The sequence below is a fragment of the Chiloscyllium plagiosum genome, unplaced genomic scaffold (assembly GCF_037043375.1).
Source record: "Chiloscyllium plagiosum isolate Xiang-an unplaced genomic scaffold, Cpla_swu_hap1 HiC_scaffold_17, whole genome shotgun sequence".
Lineage (NCBI taxonomy): Eukaryota > Metazoa > Chordata > Chondrichthyes > Orectolobiformes > Hemiscylliidae > Chiloscyllium > Chiloscyllium plagiosum.
In genome coordinates, this window is record NW_028270155.1 from 77,255,418 (window position 1) to 77,261,417 (window position 6,000).

The 6,000-nt window shown below is 36.9% G+C and overlaps 1 long non-coding RNA gene across 1 annotated transcript; it reads right to left on the minus strand.

Annotated features, from left to right (window-relative positions):
• Positions 1-1,290: 1,290 nt before the first annotated feature.
• On the minus strand, positions 1,291-5,589 carry LOC148147414 (uncharacterized). The gene is made up of 3 exons (XR_015759893.1): positions 5,545-5,589; positions 3,692-3,792; positions 1,291-2,061 (listed from the first exon to the last, which is right to left on the minus strand). It is a non-coding gene; the product is annotated as an uncharacterized LOC148147414 (long non-coding RNA).
• Positions 5,590-6,000: the final 411 nt, after the last annotated feature.

The window sequence follows — 6,000 nt, forward strand, 5'->3', positions numbered from 1 at the left end:
AGTTCCAGAAATGTGTTTAACGAAAATTAAAATTGCATGGTACAACATGCTATTCAAAACATGCAATTTCTTCATCATTTCATAATGTTAGTCAGTTGAGACGCTATCATAAATTCAGAAGTTGTGAGAGGGCAGTAATGCCATGGATGACGTGGTCACGATCAGATCAAACGATAAACCAACCTGTATGATGCAGTGATAATGCAGAGTCAAAAGCAAACTTTTTTTTAGTCATAACTTGAAACTTTTATGATTGACTGCAATGGATTTTATTCCAATTCTGTTTCTTTATAGTAGACAATCGCTTTACCAGCTAATGACGTTACAAACTTTTGTTATCGTCAACGGGATATACTGTATCCTGTATATTAAAAAGAGGACAGACATGTATTTTGTGCCTTTCTAAAATGGCTGACCTTTTAAATTTCGCAATATTATCATAGACCAATGGCCGTTATAAGGCATTGAGAACTTATGCAATGTGTTTTTGATTGACTCATTGAAAGGTGTTGTGCCATAATTAGCTCCTGCTTCATCTTGAACAACATATAGTTTGTAAAAGAGATGAAAGGCCATTGTGGTTGACATTATTTATTGACTCATAAGTGTATCAGAAACAAGCCAAAGTTGGAAACTTTCACAAATTTGGAAGATTATGAAGCTTGATAAAGAAAATAATTCTGGCTGTATTAATGAAACTCGTAACGTGAAATCTACAGCATTTTTCAGGGTAGGAAAACGATACAGCCCAGATTGTGTTTGTTTGGAGGGAATCAAGATGCCATTTCTGTTATCAAGGTGGACAATGGAAACATACGACGGTTAATTTGAATTCATTTTTTAAAACGTGTCCTGGTGAAACTCGTGACAAGAGGCTGACTGTTCGACTGCAAACACTGATAGAGAACAGTTACATCTGCTTGAGAGTAAAGTGTCACCATTTAATTGATTTCCTTAAAGATGTGAGAGGGGTGCAGTTACTAATGTGGCAGGTGACAAGGCTTGAAAGCTTCGCAGGGGAAAAAAAGGCATTTTCTGCCACAGATTTTCATCTTGCACTCATCAGAACTATTTGCAAGAATGCCACTTCAAGGGGAAAACCAACATTTATACCGGATGAGAGGAGTGCTGATTAGTCGTCAATTGTTCACGGACTTGTGTAGATGTTGTCATGGAATTGCTATGCCAACCACAAATATTGAATGACAGTTAACAGTTAGGCTTCAAAAACTGCGAATCCAGGCAGATTGGTACGAACTGAAATCGAAAAATCGCACAACACCAGGTTATAGTCCAACAGGTTTATTTGAAATCTCTGAGAAATCGGCCAACAAAATCTTCCAATACTTTGTTCATTTGTGCATTGTATGTGCACATATTCTTTCTGCCTGCAATGAACAATGCGCTATGTATCAATGGATATGTAAAGCTTTGAGTCCACAGAAGTGCACCAGCGAGTCTTTGCCTGCTGAGTCACCTGTTTAATGTTTTGTATCGTATGAAAACGTGAACTTGATATATAAACTTGAATGAGTTAAATCAAACTTGGAAAGTCATAATCAAAATGTCAAAATTTGTAGTACAATTTATAGCCCATGAATCAATACCCATGTAATGCTGTTGGAAATAAAGTTGAATGAAGTGTTGGAATAATTATGAATTCAGCTGTAATGATTTGATTGTATGTCATTCAGTAAATAAGATCAAGGATCTTCATAATCCATTCATATTGCTTTACATGCGTTTGATTTACATTTCTGTTGTTCATATATATATATATATATCAACATGGCATTACAGTGTAATGACTGAGAAAATTCTGAAGGAAATGAATATCAAGTTTCTTACAGTACACAAATATATCATAACATTAAAGTATATTGCTGTCCGAATAAAGAAGGGGATATTCAGCCCTGCTGTCTTCTTAAAACTGTTCATAAAACGCACGCTATTATCAACATTCATTGTGCATTCAATCCGATATGTTCTTTAAGGTGTATAAATGCCAGGTCTATGCGGATTGGTGAATGCACCTTAACTGTCAGATTTCTCTGGTTTGATCTGAAAAACAAAACTTTTTATTATGAGGATCTGTTTGAAACGACTATTCAAAAATCTGTTTAAGTGGTTTATATTCAAAGTGGTCAGAGTATCACAGACGTTAATGTTTTCGTTGATAAAGCTACCAAAACAATGAAATATTTTCACAGTCAAGAATGATGAAGTATGTTGGTGCTCTGACAATACAACCAATTACTCCAACTGACATCCCTTCTCCAAGTCACTGCAATTTTGCCCTGGAATTGACAGTCTCTTTAGAAGATTACCATTATAACTGCTTTCTCGAAATTTGTGAATAATGTATTGCAGATCAAGAGATGGAAAAACCAAGAATTTAATCATTTCATCCTGCTGCTTATTTGAAATCTTTGCGATCCGATCGAAGGTTACCCGTGTACTAAAGTATATTTTGTCCTATCTACATCATCAAAGGCATCATAGCATAATTTCCTTTTACCCTTACTTTTATATAAAGGGTATCAATTTCTGTGTTTTCTACTGTTGGCTGGGAGAAACAAAATCTTCTTAAGATCATATAAGTGAATTTCCAATACACATTTTTCACTGCAGATTGAATTTCCATTAGAAACAATAGCAATGCAGAACGCAACTTTGGGCGAAATCTGGGATCCCATCTTTCGCAGGAAGTGTCATTTCTCCTGCACCTTACGGATGGAGCGCGGGCCTAATTGAACAAATGGGGCAAAGCTCACGTTCGGAACACAAGAGGAGAACGACAAACACCAGAAAGAGTTTTTTTTTAATTGCCTGCACATGTCCGTTCTAGTTTATGTCCGTTCTAGTGTATTCAACACATTAAGGCTGTTGCCTGAAATAACTATCGGAAGTAGGATGAATAATAATTGGTTGTTTATCTAATGGCGCCAATATTCCTTGATTTTTTTTTAAACAAGCAGTACAATATCGGATGTCTTTACAATTTAGTGATGATTGGTGATTTCAGAAGCTGTTTTCTTTTTCTTAATATCTGTTTCTCCCGATCTATTAACGTATTATTAACAACCTCTTAATGTTCTGGACGTGATATGGGTTGAATTCAGTCTTCGAAATCAAACTGTTTAGTTCATAATCTTTCTTCCTATTATGGATTTTGTTGAAGTTTAAAGAATTCTTGCGGTGTTTACACAGCTTTGATGTACTCTGGAGCACTGTGCACGTTTGGCTGTCTTCTTTACAGTAACGACCGGAGCAATATTTCAGGGAAATTGGTAACCTGCAGTGCAAGCGTACCTGTAAGTTTTGTGTGAAGTTGTGTTCTTCGCTCATTATTCTTCCACCTAAAATGCTTGAATAAACCATTTTCTGAAGTGAACTGTACCTTCTCCATCTTCCATCATCTCTGTATTCTATTTGATAAACATTGGGTCTAAAAGCATTGACCTTAATGGGCCTTGCTACAGACATTCCTCCAGTCAAAAAAAAGTCTATTTGTGAGTTCTTTCTTAAAATGACTATTTCAAATGCTACCAAATCATCTAGTAATTAATTTATTGGATTCCAAGGTTTAATGCACTTTAATATATTCAAACATGAAATGTCAGTTTGCATTGCATTAACTTTTATTACATGTTATTTTTCTTTAGTTGGATTTTAAAAATATCAGCCGCACCTGAGTTTAACTTGCATTAACTTCCTTCACAGGCTTCTCCCCGAGCCTGTGATATCCAAGTCTGTGTAAACCTTGTTATTCTCTGTCATTCCGTGTTTCGTCTGTAAACAGCAATATTTGGGTTGAAGTCTGACACTCTGAAATGCAGCTTCTGCTTTGTTGGGTAACAATAAGTGAAGTGAACAAATGGCTGTGAAATATCACGTTTCCTGCTCATTCATTGTTCCGCAGTTGATTTGCCAACATTTTGTCTGTTTTTGCGCGAAAAATAAGCCAATGCATTTTGCAGTATCTGTGTCAATTATTGGCAATGTAAAATAGAACATAGAACAGTACAACACAGTACAGGCTCTTCGGCCCTTGATGTTGTGTTGACCTTTTATCCTTCTCAAGGATCAACTAACTACGTACTCTTCATTTACTGTAATCGATGTGCCTATCCAAGAGTCGCTAAAATGTCCTCTATTTATCTGACTACTACCACTGTGTAAATAACCGACCTTTGACATCTCCCCTAAACCTTCCTCCATTCATCTTAAAATTATACCCCCTTGTTCCGCCCTTCGAGAAAAATCTCTGACTATTCACTCTATCTATGCCTCTCATCATCTTGTACACCTCTATCAAGTCACCTCTCACCCTTCTTCGCTCCCATGAGAAAAGCCTTAGCTCCTTCAAACTTTCTTCATAAGACATGCTCTCCATTCCAGGCAGCAGCCTTGTAAATCTCCTCTGCACTATCTATAAAGCTTCCACAGCCTTCCTATCATGAGTCGACCAGAAGTGGACGCAGTATTCCAACAGTGTTCTAACCAGAGTTCTATAGAGCTGTAACATAACCTCGCGGGTCTTAAACTCAATGCCCCTGCTAATGAAAGCCAACACACCATATGTTTTCTTAACAACCCTATCAACTTGGGTGGCAACTTTGACGGATCTATGAACATGGAGCCAAAGGTCCCTCTGTTCCTCTACACTGTCAAGAATCGTGTCTTTAACCCTGTATTCTACATTCAAATCGACCTTCCAAAATGAATCCCATGTCGCTTTTGTTCTGTAAATAGCGCAGGTTTAACTATTAGTTTCTTACTTGCAATTGTAGACGGTATTACAAGATTTGACTCCATTCATTCTTAAGATGCAGTATTAACGTCCTGAATGTTCAACTCTTTCCAGATTACCTTAATCTTCAAGTTTTCGCATTAGGATCCGGTTCTGTCACATCATTTCTAATTCGGCCAACTGACTTTTTCATCATCAATAACTGACTGTTATTGAAGATTTACTTTTTTAGTTTCAATTTAATCATTTAATTCTGTATTACTTGAGGAATAGAATGGTTTTCTGTATTTTTTGCCTCGTCCATGACTATAGATTCTCTTTATCCTTTCACCGTTGAGATGAAGGTTTTCTTTCTCAATGCTTGCCGGCCGTCTCCTAATTATACTCCCTCATTCATCAATATATTTTGCTTAAGTTCCCATCACTGAAACATGTCATTCTGTCCAACAGATCATACCTTTGATTACATTCTATATCAAAAACCTTGGTAATTTTTCGCCTTACTGTCTCGTTAAGTCCCTTAGTCCTTTAACCTCAAGTAATTATTGTGGTCCTCTCAAACTATTAACTATATTCAAAATAATGTTGCTGATGTTTTTAACTTTTGACCCAACCGGTCCTTTGCAACCTGTCGTCTGCACTAAATGACATTATTATACCGTCAAATGTTATCTAATTTTAACATACCTTTTTAGACTTGCAAACATGCAGGGAATTGACACAATGGTAAAGAGATCGCTTTTTGGAAATGCCAGCCCAAACAGCTTAAATAGTTGCTGCCAGTGGCCTACCTGCTCATTGCGCTGATTGCACTCTTTCAGTTTTCTGCGTGTTCCTAAATGAGAAGTAAATCAGACAAAATGTACTTTAATTCTGTTGCAACTACGTATGAAAATGTTACAAATAATATCACAGGCACTTGCTCCAAAAGCATCGGCGTCAAGAACAAATCCCATGATATAGATTGGTTAAAATCTGGACACAACTCGCAGGTTAAACTGTGAAACAATTTGTTGTATTTAATGTAAACCATGACATTAACATCAGTTAATGTTGCTGCAATCCCAAACTGAGAAGTCACAGAGAGGAGGGTGGAAATAGGCGGCATATAGAATTCTCGGTTCAGGCAGCAATTTAAACTTCCTTCTTCCTGTGCAGTGCCGAGTTGTGTTCCATCACCCAGAGAACAGAGGAACATAGACCATGTGCAGACACATGAGATTCGTTTTTCATGGCATAATGATCGG